The sequence below is a fragment of the Schistocerca serialis genome, chromosome 2 (genome assembly GCF_023864345.2).
Source record: "Schistocerca serialis cubense isolate TAMUIC-IGC-003099 chromosome 2, iqSchSeri2.2, whole genome shotgun sequence".
NCBI classification, from domain to species: Eukaryota; Metazoa; Arthropoda; class Insecta; order Orthoptera; family Acrididae; genus Schistocerca; species Schistocerca serialis.
Genome location: NC_064639.1, coordinates 174,467,266 through 174,479,491, shown reverse-complemented (window position 1 = coordinate 174,479,491; position 12,226 = coordinate 174,467,266). Strand labels below are relative to the sequence as shown.

At 43.9% G+C, this 12,226-nt stretch overlaps 1 pseudogene; it reads left to right on the top strand.

Moving 5' to 3' along the window:
* Positions 1 to 10,335: 10,335 nt before the first annotated feature.
* Positions 10,336 to 10,452, top strand: LOC126459059 (5S ribosomal RNA; annotated as a pseudogene).
* The last annotated feature ends 1,774 nt before the right edge of the window (positions 10,453 to 12,226 follow it).

Sequence of the window (12,226 nt, the reverse complement as noted above, 5' to 3'; positions counted from 1 at the left end):
AAGTATTTCAACCGACAAACTCTGGGAGGTTGTAGGGGACATCAAAACAAATACTTTTCCGTAATATCATTTTTTCCTATGAGGATTATTTAAATCGGTGAAGGCCGTATTATGCTCTTCAGTTGTTAGAGGCCGTATTACGATCTTCAGTTGTTAGAGGGCGTATCACGCTCTTCAGTTGTAGGCAATTGCTGTCCACCAGTGTAGTAATGCATTGTCTCTGTTTAGTAATGGAGCGATACAAAATGGTTCAAATGGCTCTGAACACTATGGGACTCAACTTCTGAGGTCATCAGTCCCCTAGAACGTAGAACTACTTAAACCTAACTAACCTAAGTACATCTCACACATCCATGCCCGAGGCAGGATTCGAACCTGCGACAGACTGTTTGGCCTAGAACCGCTCGGCCACACCTGCCGGCCGAGCGATACACCTGGAGTGAGTACACTCATATGGTTGGAGCATATTACGAAGTGCACCACAACGGACGAGCTGCACAGCTGGTTTATCAACAACAGTATCCTAATCACCGTATCCCGCATCACACGATCTTTTCTGCTGTGTACCAACGTCTGCGTGAGACTGGGTCATTTAGCAGATTGCCTGGACAGGGACGCCGTCGCACGGTAAGGACGCTGTAATTTGAGGAAGCTGTCTAGCAGCATGTGGAGGGGTATCCTTCAATCAGCACTCGTGCAATTGCACGTAACATGGGGACGAATCAGACTAATGTAAGAACAGTCCTTCGAGAGCATTTGTTACGTCCATTTCACTTACAGCGTGTCCACAACATGAAACCAGCTGATTATCCACCCAGAGCACAGTTTTCGCAGTGGTACCTGGAACAGTGTGAAACGCATCCGACGTTCCCTTCCTCTGTGATGTTTACCGATGAAACAACGTTCGGGCATGATGGAGTCTTCAACATGCGCAATTCGCATGTTCGGAGTGAGCATAACTCACATGCCACAGTTACTAGCGCTCATCAAGTGCGTTTCTTCGTTAATGCGTGGTTCAGTGTTGCTGGGGACTGTTTATTTGGGCCGTATCTGCTACCTAGGCCATTAAATGGCAGGCACTATTACAATTTCTCGCCAGAGCATTGCCAGAATTTCTGGAAGACGTCCCGCTCCCCACAAGACAACGCTTGTGGTTCCAACATGACGGGGCGCCGGCACATTTCAGTCGTCGTGTGCGTCGATTCCTGGACCGACAGTTCCCATAAAGTTGGATTGGCAGAGGTGGTCCTGTACCATGGTCTGCTCGATCCCCAGATATGCCCCCTCTGGACTTTTTTGTGTGGGGAGCGATGCGCAACCTTGTTTACGCAACTCCTGTCGCATCAGAAGAGGATCTGGTTGCCTGGATTGTAGCAGCAGCAGGAACAATTTAGGACACTCTGGGGTTTTTGCCCGTGTCAGACAGAACATGATCCGACGGTGTAACCTTTGCTTACGTGTCAATGGAGGCAGTTTTGAAAATCTACTGTAATTGAAATTAGGTTGTATTAATGTGTTGTCTCTTGGTCATAAAAAATGGAAAAGTGTTTGCTGGTTTAATTAATTTGCCGCCAGAGAAATCTTCCTCCACCGGTTTAAATACCCCTCATAGGAAAAAATGACACTGGGGAAAAATATTTGTTTTGATGTGCCCTACAACCTCCCAGAGTTTGTCGGTTTAAATACTTTTCACCCTGCAGATTTACTGGCACGTTTGTAACGTGACAGGAGGTAGCTTGCTGGGATAGCTAGGACAGTATAGCGTAACTAACATCCTCAAATCCTGCAGCAAATAAGAAAGTAGAAAATTTAGAATCGAATCATCATATTGCAGATAATTAAAAACCACTAATGTGTAAAGTGATGGGTTATCATGTATCATACACATGTTTGATGAATAAAGAATTTTAAAAAATAACATATGACTTGTACCGTATCTAGTTTGTAGTAATTAGCTTCTCTGTTTATGCTGTTGTAAGTAGTTATTGTTTATTCTGTCGTATCTTTCAGCTGCATAATCTGAATAATGAAGGATGTATTTTTTTCTTTCCTTTTTTTTGTAAAAGTGTTGCAAGACAGATGTATTATCAATACACTACCGGAAGCAAGTAGTTTTGTTTCTCGGCGTTCCAGACTGATATGGGCGGCTATCGTCCAGCGTTGTTTGGAGTTGATGAACGAAATTTTTGTTGATACTGAATAACTATACTATGAAGGCGAAGCAGAGCGTTATTCAGTGGAAGATATCACGATTAGTGAGTCGCAAAATGATCATAACACTTTGGAAATGTCCACGCCTTCAAGCGGTATGTGGTTCATCTGTTCCCGATGAGTATTACGAACCGCTTACTAAACGATTGAATTACGGCGCCATTCCCCTTGAAGTAAAAGTAAAGGCGGTAGCGCCAACCAGGAATCATCCAAATTGCAACGTGCAAACACTGCAAAAGAATGGAGCAACAACAGCTCTGGAAAGGAAGAACGACCTAAAACTGTCGTAAAATGATATCTTTAAAGGAGGGAAAAGATACGACAAATACCAGGCTATAAATAAGTGGACACACGAACGATTTGTCGAATCCCGTTGTTGTAACGAGAATGTAACAACGAGAATACTCCAGGAGTGGGCTGCAGGTGCAGCGCTTCCATATACGAACAACAAGGATTTTATATTTGCTGCATAATTATCTTGGCCAAGGAATTTCAAATCGAAGTATAAAATTCTTCAACGGCACGTCACTAAATACGTATCTCATAAGGAGGTACAAAATTTAGAAGATATACAGAAAGTGGCAGCTCTTTTCAGCACGCAAACGGAGTCACTTGTGACCGGTTTTAATTGTGATTACGTGATCAACGCCGATCAAACAGGATGCGAGTACCAGGTGGACATTCGACGCATGTTATCGCATAAGGGAGAACAACGAACCCAAAAATTCGTACAAGGCGCAATATGCCATCAGAGCCTCTGGAAAAGTGATACCTAAGGTTTTCCTGTTACATTTGGCATTTGGTCCTCGAGTTATAGAATTGGTCAATAGCTTAGCCGACTCGTTGAAAAATGTTTACATTAGTTGCTCCAAATCCGGAAAATTGACAAACACGATTTACAGAACATTTGTTGAGAATGTTTTAAAACCATACGTCACTGATAACAAGTTTTGTCTAATTTTGGATTCCTGGGGTGGACAGACAAATACTCTAATGTATGACACCATGTTTATAGACGAGGGTCAACCGACGTGCACAGTAAAAGTAATACCACCAAACTGAACACCTGTGTGCCAGCCGTGTGATTTTTATTTCTATCGCCAGGTTAAAAAATTTATTTCCAGGCTTTAGAATTGCAGTGTGCTTCTGGAAACACAGCGGGAATTGCACAGCCGGACGGATGCAATAACTATTCACAGCGTAATTCATAACCAACTTTCAGCACCGATTTTTCAGGCAATGATATCGTATGCGTGGTACGCATCAAAATTAATTCCCGAAAAAGATATAATTTTAAATGTAAAGCAAGTTTGTTTTCCGCCGACTCCTTGGATGGGACAATGTAGCTATCGAAGTGGCGCGAGGATATTTGTTTCGGATGACAAGTACCATCGATGTGGTTGTTCGAAGAAAAGTGAGGACACATAACAGTGACTGGAACAGCCATTGTAAAGTGACCAGGAGTAAAATTTTAGTTGTTTACTATCCCAATAGGTTTTAGAAATTTGTTTGCCTACCTTTTTATCATTCCTTATCGATTTACTTACCTTATTAACCCTCCTATCTCTGTCAGTTGAGATGCGGAAAAATACGTACAAGAAGAATGATATCCTCTAGGTTTCCTCGAGATTCGAACAGGTGTTTTCCGCTTCGCAGCCAGTTACCTCGGCCGTTGCACTATCGGCGACAAGACGAAAAACTAATTCTTTAATAATTCACTTCGTTCGGGAAATTAGTTTGCCTACCTTATTACTATTGTTATTCCGTGTTCAGTTACGTACCATGTTAATCCTCCTAACCCTACGAACTCTGATACGAAAACTACAATGTAAAATAATGAAAACCTTACAGTTTCCTTGACATTCGAACACGGGTTCTCCGCTTCCCAGGTAGTCACTTCGGCCGTTGCGCTATCGGCGCTCTCCCCAAAAAGAGTTTACCACATGGATACAGAAGCAGCAGTTGTAAGAGTTTCTTTCCTCGATTTTTAAAAAAGTGTGCAGTAGTGGACTCCATACCTATTGATGAAAAGTGTTCTATTTACAATTATCTATGTATCCCGCCAATTTTGGGTCGATTGCTCGTCATGACCTTTATGGGTAATTTTCTCAAAAACGGGAGGGTGCTAAGCCAAAATATCTTAGAGTCCTTCGTTTTGGTTTGTACAAAAGCGACTTCCAAATTTGAGCCGAATCGTTTGGTCCTGTCTGAGGCCTTCCCCTTGGCAGCTGTCCTCTGCATATTACCTCTCGCCACGGCCGTCGGCGCACTCTGTACTATTCGATTTCTGCAAATCCTGCAGAATATAGGATCCCACACATTATGCTGTTGGTAGCCGCTGTCACGGTTCATCGGTTGCTCAAATTGAATACGACAGAGCGCGGCGACAGCCGCGGCAAACGGCGGCGCAGAGGACGGTGGAGTTTCGTAGTTCCACCAGCGAACCAACTGGCGCCAAGTAAGCTTTTCGCTTTTTGATACGAAAGTTAAAATTTACCTCAAGTTTCCGTCTCCACTCTTCTAGAAGACAAAGTGTTTTAAATCTGGATGATATTTTCGATACGACTTCTATTACTACAATATTAATATAGCTTTGAGTTTAGGACTATATTATACTTACAATTTGAATGAGGAAATGATTTTTAAAGAGGTGACAAAGTTCTTATTTCCTGCTGCTGTGTCTGGATGAGGATGAGCGCTTTGAAATGGCGGGGGACTTGCATATGGGACTGGTAAGGTGTTCGGCATATGTGAATCAAACGTTTCATACTTTTATTATTATTTTTTGCTTTAAGTCTTTTAACAAATGTTATTTCTCAGATCGAGCAAACATTTGAGAATTAGCTTCAGAGGCACTCAAGACTATTAAAAATGATTTAGAAACAAAATTTATTTTGAATAATACTTAAAATATTTGAAAAATAAAAGACAGTCCGCCAGAGAGCTAGAATCAGAGGCATTTTTTTACTACTCAAAATTATGGAAGAACTAAAACTGGATGGGAAAACACCTAGAGGGCGCCTAAGACCACGATGGAAAATGGGAGTGAGAATGCCTGTAGAAAGGAGAGGTGTGACCTGGCAGCAAGTGGGGGAAGAAAAGTGGTGGGAGGGCCGAGCCAAATGGAGAGGACTCGTCAGCACCCAGACCCGGCAGTAGCTGGAGCGGGTTTCGGATATAGAAAGATTGTTTACGGTATCAGAAGGAGGTTTTAATACACGCGTCATTCTATCCACCACTGAAATTTAAAGAAAATTTTTTAAGATCCCAAAAGCACACCGACGGAAACAAGAATCGCAACACCAAAAAGTAATTAATGTAAAGTAATAAAATTTCAGGAATACATCCGTCTGCCGGCCGAAGTGGCCGTGCGGTTAAAGGCGCTGCAGTCTGGAACCGCAAGACCGCTACGGTCGCAGGTTCGAATCCTGCCTCGGGCATGGATGTTTGTGATGTCCTTAGGTTAGTTAGGTTTAACTAGTTCTAAGTTCTAGGGGACTAATGACCTCAGCAGTTGAGTCCCATAGTGCTCAGAGCCATTTTTTTTTTTACATCCGTCTAGTCAACATATTTAAGAGATTAACGCTGCTAGATCACAGGTTAATATAAATGGAAGATAAGCTATTGCAAACATACATAAACAACAGGTGTAACGGCTAGAATATTGCTTCCGAGCATGCACTGTGTTGCACAGGTCCGCGATGTCAGTTTGTAGGGTGGAGCCCCATGCCTGATGCACTTGGTCGGTTAAGACAGGAGAGTTAATGCTGTCTGTCGATGACGCTCGAGTTGTCGTCCAGTGATGACCCAGATGTGCTTTATTGGAGATAGATCTGCTGGTCGAGCAGACCAAGACGACATGTGGACATTCTGTAGAGCACGTTGGGTTACAACAGCAGCATGTGGGAGAGGGTTATTACTGTCGGAAAACACACCCTGGAATGCACCTCATGAATGGCAGCACAACAGATCAAAGCGCCGGACTGACGTACAAATTTTCAGTCAGGATGCATGGGTTAACCATGAAAGTACTCCTACTGTCATACGACCATAACTCCAATTGCCGGTCTAGCACAAGACAGGTTGGTTGCAGGTCCTCAACTAGACTCATCCTAACCGGCACGCAGCCATCATTGGTGCCGAGGCAAACCAGTTTTCAACAGAAAACACAACAGACCTCCACCCTGCCCTCCCTTTACTCCACTGATGACGCAAGTGGCTGTGGTTTGGAGTTGGGCCGGCCGGAGTGGCCGAGCGGTTCTAGGCGCTACGTCGTGGAACCACGCGACCGCTACGGTCGCAGGTTCGAATCCTGCCTTGGGCATGGATGCGTTTGATGTCCTTAGATTAGTTAGGTTTAAGTAGTTCTAAGTTCTAGGGGACTGATGACCTCTGAAGTTAAATCCTATAGTACTCAAAGCCATTTGAAGAGTTTTTTTTAGGGCGGTAGAATGCATGCAGCAGGGCGTCTGGCTCTGAGCTGCCATCGCACTAACAGAGTTGCAACAGATCGTTGTGTCGTTGTGGCACTAACTGCTGTTCAAATTGCTGCTGCAGATGCAGTACAATGTGTCAGCCATACGCCGAATACCACGCTCTTCCCTCTCGGCGGTGCCACGTGGCCGTCTGGAGTCCAGTCTTCTTAGAGGTGTTTCCTGTGACCACCGCTGCCAGCAGTCATGTACAGCGGCTACATTAATGCTAATTCGTCTGCAGTATCGCTGGAGGAAAATCCAGCTTCCTGTAGCCTTATTACACAACCTTGTTCAAACTCACTGAGTTGTTGCTAATGGCGTCTTTGTCGCCTTCAAAGCATTCTTTACTAACACCAACTCACCAGCTCAGCCCTAAAGGTAACTAATGCTCACGACGGTTACAGCATGTATTTAAAGCAAACCTGATTTGCGCTCACATAGTGGCGCTACCAGAGTGACTGCCGTGAAATCTGAATAGGAACACGCCTACCAACGTTCGTTTATGTCGTATAACTCCTTCTTCGTGTTGCGATTTTTGTTCTGTCAGAGTATTTAGCTCAGTCCGTCTCTTAAATTCACTAAGAGGCTCAAAATTATCAACAAACGAAAAATTTTAAAATGATTAAATCACCACAAAGAAAACACCAACTCCTTAACATATTCATAGCATAGTTAAAATAGAGAAGAAATTTTATCGATTAACCAAGGTAAAGTTGCCGAATTTAGCTCACGCCACGAATGAATCTGCGGCTTGGTCCAATTCAGACTCTAAGATATATACGGTATACACATTAGAATTATGAAACAGATACAAATTAAAGATCGCATGCGGGTGCTTGGCATCAGAACAAGAGAAACTGTGCACGTTTAGCCTACAGAAACAAACAGACAACTGAACATACAATAATTAAAACATTTTGAACACCTGACCACACGCTGTTAAATGCAGATATAGTCCTAAAGAACCAATGCACGTGTGCTGCACATACAAAAGATAATATAACGTTTAACCCCTGAAGGTTCAAATTAAGACACAACCCCAGAATTTATAGAAACTTACAGTGAGGCGAAAAAAATCATGGGTTACCTGCTATTATCGTGTCGAATCTCGTTTTGGTATGGACTCAAGTCTTTGAAAGTCCTTTGCAGAAATACTGAGCCATGTTGTCTCTATAGTTGTCCACGATTGCGAAAGTGTTACCGGTGCAGTATTTTGTGCACCAACTGATCTCTCGATTAAGTCTCATAAATGTTCGATGGCATTCACGTCGGGCGATCTGTGTCACTAAGTTATTCATTCGAGTTGTCCAGAATGTTCTTGAATCCCATCGCGAACAATTGTGGCCTGGGGACATGGCGCATTGTCATCCACAAAAAGTCCATCGTTGTTTGGGAATATAAAATTCATAAATGGCCGAAAATGTCTCAGTTGGTTCACTTTGACCAGAGGACCCAGTCCACTCCACGTAAACAGTGCCCATACCATTATGGAACCACCATCAGGTTGCACAGTGCCTTGTCGACAACTTCGGTCCATGGATTCGTGAAGTCTGCGCCACATTCGAGACCTACCATCAGCTCTTTCCGACTGGAATCGGAAATCATCGAGCAGGCCACGGTTTTCCAGTCGTCAAGGGTACTCATGGTCATGAGTCGAGGAGAGGCGCGGCAGACGATATGCTGTTAGCAGAGGCACTCGCGTCGGCCGTCTGCTATCACGGCCCATTAACATCAAATTTATCTGCACTGTTCTAACGGATTCGTTCGTCTTAGGTCTCGCACTGATTTGTGCTCTTATTCCACGCAGCGTTGCTAGTCAGCTAGCACTGATAACTCTATGCAGTCGCCGCTGCACTCGGTCGTTAAGGGACGGCCTTGGGTCACTGCGCTGTCAGTGATGAGTGGTTATGCCTGAAGCTTGATACTCTCAGCACGATCTTTCCACTTTGGGTCTCAGTATACTTAGTTTCCTAACAGTTTCCGAAATCGACCGTCCCATGCGTTTAGCTCCAACTACCATTCCGCGATCGGAGTCTATTAATTCAATGACAGCTCTACCAAGGCACTACTCTTTCATACCTTTTGTACACGATACTGCTGTCAACTATTCAAATTTCAATCGCTGTCCCATGACTTTCGTCACCTTAGTGTAATCAGGTAATAATGGAACTTGAGCCGACCAAAATACGACCGCTTTTACAACTGTCTTAAAAATAAGTCGGGCATGTTCCTATTATCACGAATGCTTTGCCATTAGGTTTCCTCTCCGGCGCTTTTGAATTCGCGCCGCAGCCACCGATTGAAGTAGTTCCTCTGCCTGCTTCACCATTCGCATATCATACGTGTTCTGCATTCTGATGTGATGTCAGGTGACACTGTCGGACGGCCTGAGTGGTCACGTGACGAGGGGTGCTGGGTGGTAGCCCTCAGTGCGGCTAGAGCAATAACAACGTTGAAACTTCCTGGCAGATTAAAACTGTGTGGCGGACCGAGATTCGAACTTGGGGCCTTTGCATTTCGCGGGCAAGTGCTCTACCATCTGAGCTACCCAAGCACGACTCACGTCTCGTCCTCACAGGTCCCGAGTTCGAGTCTCGGTCCGGCACTCAGTTTTAATCTGCCAGGAAGTTTTATATCAGCGCACTTTGCGCTGCAGAGTGAAAATCTCATTCTAATAACAACGTTGTCTAGGGTCTGTGCAGTGGCAGTATCGCGTGCTGCTGTACTGTTATGTAAACTAAAGGTGGAGGGAGGAGAAAGGAAGAGAAAGGGATGGAACTATTGATGTCAGTTGCATCGGGACTTCATACGGAACCAGCAGCAACGATTGACAATGTTAGCTGGACCGGGATTCGAACTTGGGATATCCTGCATACTATGTCACTGGCCACTGTGCCATCTGGACAAAACGTTTATAGCAATTGTGCGAACTATCTCGGCACGCCTTCTGCCCGAGTCATATTCCAACCTAGCGCCATCTATCCGCAGTCCCTGCCGATGTCTTCCATGCTCGCTAATTTGAGATTCCCGCGGGAGGTGGTAAGTAATTGTGCATCCGCACTGAAGGTATTGTATTCATTGCCCATAAAGACGAGTCAATTAAGTGAATAACACCACGCTTTCATATAACTGATGACTGTGATTCTGTTGGAGATGATCGTAATCCAGTGGCTCAAAGATCGTAAAAGATTACATATGTTGTCTGCTTTAGCTGCCTCTACATGTGATATGTACGTTGCTCGACCACAAAGAAGGCACAAGTTTGTGTAACTCGTCATTGAGTGGTCTTGTTGGTCCCGAACTTGGACTGGTGTGTTTGAAGACCATGACACCATTGTCAGAAAAGTTGATAGATATGTATTAATCACCGAGTTACGCCTCGGCAACGGTGGACCTCTAGGAAAAGAAGATGAACGTCGCATGACACACTGCCGCAGTAAGGATTCTGCTTTATATCGCTAAGGTGTATTTCCATTAAGGACTAACTGTGACCGGAAGGTTGGTTAGTGTCTGGCTAGTTACTTTCAACCGACTGTCACTGAACGTGTAGGTAGATTGCGAACATCTGCAAACTAAAAGATGTTTACGCTTTTGACTTCTTGTTTTTGGTCGTTTCTGCACTGACTATGTGGATACTACTCATGGGGTAGCCAACGGCCTTCCCGCAGTGGTAACATCGGTTCCCGTCAGATCACCGAAGATAAGCGCTGTCGGGCTGGGCTAGCACTTGGATGGGTGACCATCCGGTCTCCGAGCTCTGTTGGCAAGCGTGGTGCACTCAGCCCTTGTGAGGCAAACTGAGGGGCTCCGGTCTCGCAAACTGACATACGGCCGGGATAGTGGTGTGGCGACCACTTGCCCCTCCATATCCGCATGCACGCATATGGGCTGAAGATGACATGGCGGCCGATCGGTACTTTTGGGCCTTCACAGCCTGTTCTGGAGGAGTTTAGTTAGTTATGGGGTAGGTCTTGTGGAGTGTATTTCCTTTCGTTTCGGGATGATTATGTGTCAGCGGACATTGTGGTCTGACGTGATCGTTGTGCTTCTGAAAGAGTTTGTTGAGTACTCTGAGGTTTACGAGCTTGCAAATGTTTTGCGAAAGGGGAATTCTCGTTGTTACTGAGTAGCTTTCGTTTTGTTGTTTGAGATGAAGATGTAGATTCGGTACAGCTATACCGTCTTCTGTTACGGGATTTAAGTCGTATCTTGGCGGGAAGTAGTGTTCTAGTTTCTCGCAGATGTAATAGTGATGCATCACTGTAATTAGTTATTTGATCTTAGTTATCTATTGACTGTAATTACTGATCTGGATATGGTCGCATTTCAGAGTCTTAACATCACGGTACGTAGTCGGCGCTAGTTATGGAAATATGCTTGTAGCGGATGAGCCCCGTACTGCGTAGCTTAGCTCTCTGTATAATTGTTTGTTGAGGCGGCATTGCTGTTCTGTTTTACTACGCATCCTGTGGGTAGGTTGTTGGATTGTATTATGCTGCCACTGAATCTACTGGCGTTTTGATCCACTGCTAAGTAAACGCACTAAGTAAACGCACTAACACGAACCAAAAACTTAAGCTACTTTTTGACACTACGCAGGTATCGAAACGATAATAACAGTGAAGACAGGTGATAACAGAGCACAGTCAACAATAACGATCTAATAATACCGGAACGATCCAATGTTCCTGGTCAAAATTGAATGCATCGGACGTCAGAATAATCCAGTTTTCGCTCCCAGCGAACTTGATCACAGACTGTTTACCTTGTTGGCTATGGATGAATTGGAGAGTGCAACTGAAGTACCGAAGTGTGAATGTTAATAGTACTACTTCATACCCTTGAAATGAATTACCTGATACTTCTCAAAGGATGTAAGATATAAGCGATTTTTGTGCTAGGATACGATTTGTTCGTACATAGCTGGGAACGTAATTTTCTGTGCACTCTTCTTATCTTCCACACAAATAATTGCCGAGTAAACGTTGAAGGCCTAAATTCAACTGAGTTTCATTTAGTGGGTAACATCACACCTTTACAGTAAAGCGGAATACAATCACTTGCTAGAATTTGGCAATGTTCCTTTGTTCTTCATATACTCCGAATAGAACTTTTATCCTCAACTTTGTACGTTCAAAGATACATCAGCAAAATTAGTTAGTTGCATCTGTATCAACTTAACCCACAGCACCGTATTAATCAGTTTTAAATAATGAAAAGAAGAATTAGTCGGTTCAGTATATACTTAAATGAATATGTATAATGAGTATTTTAGGCATACCCCCGTGATGTCTTCATGTACCATGTAGCCAGTTCTATACATTACAGCTAAATATTGCAGAGTGATTTAGCTCCGAAGAATCATTCAATAACTCAGTCGGCTGAAAATTGATGGATTCAGTTGAAAGAACGAACAGAGGGTTCAACCGAGAGAAAAACTACCGACGGATTTCTCATGAAAAGGACGAATAAATAATTCAGTCAATATTCATAACTATAGCTGATTTAATCGACTTTTTCATTCTGTTGTCCCCATAGAC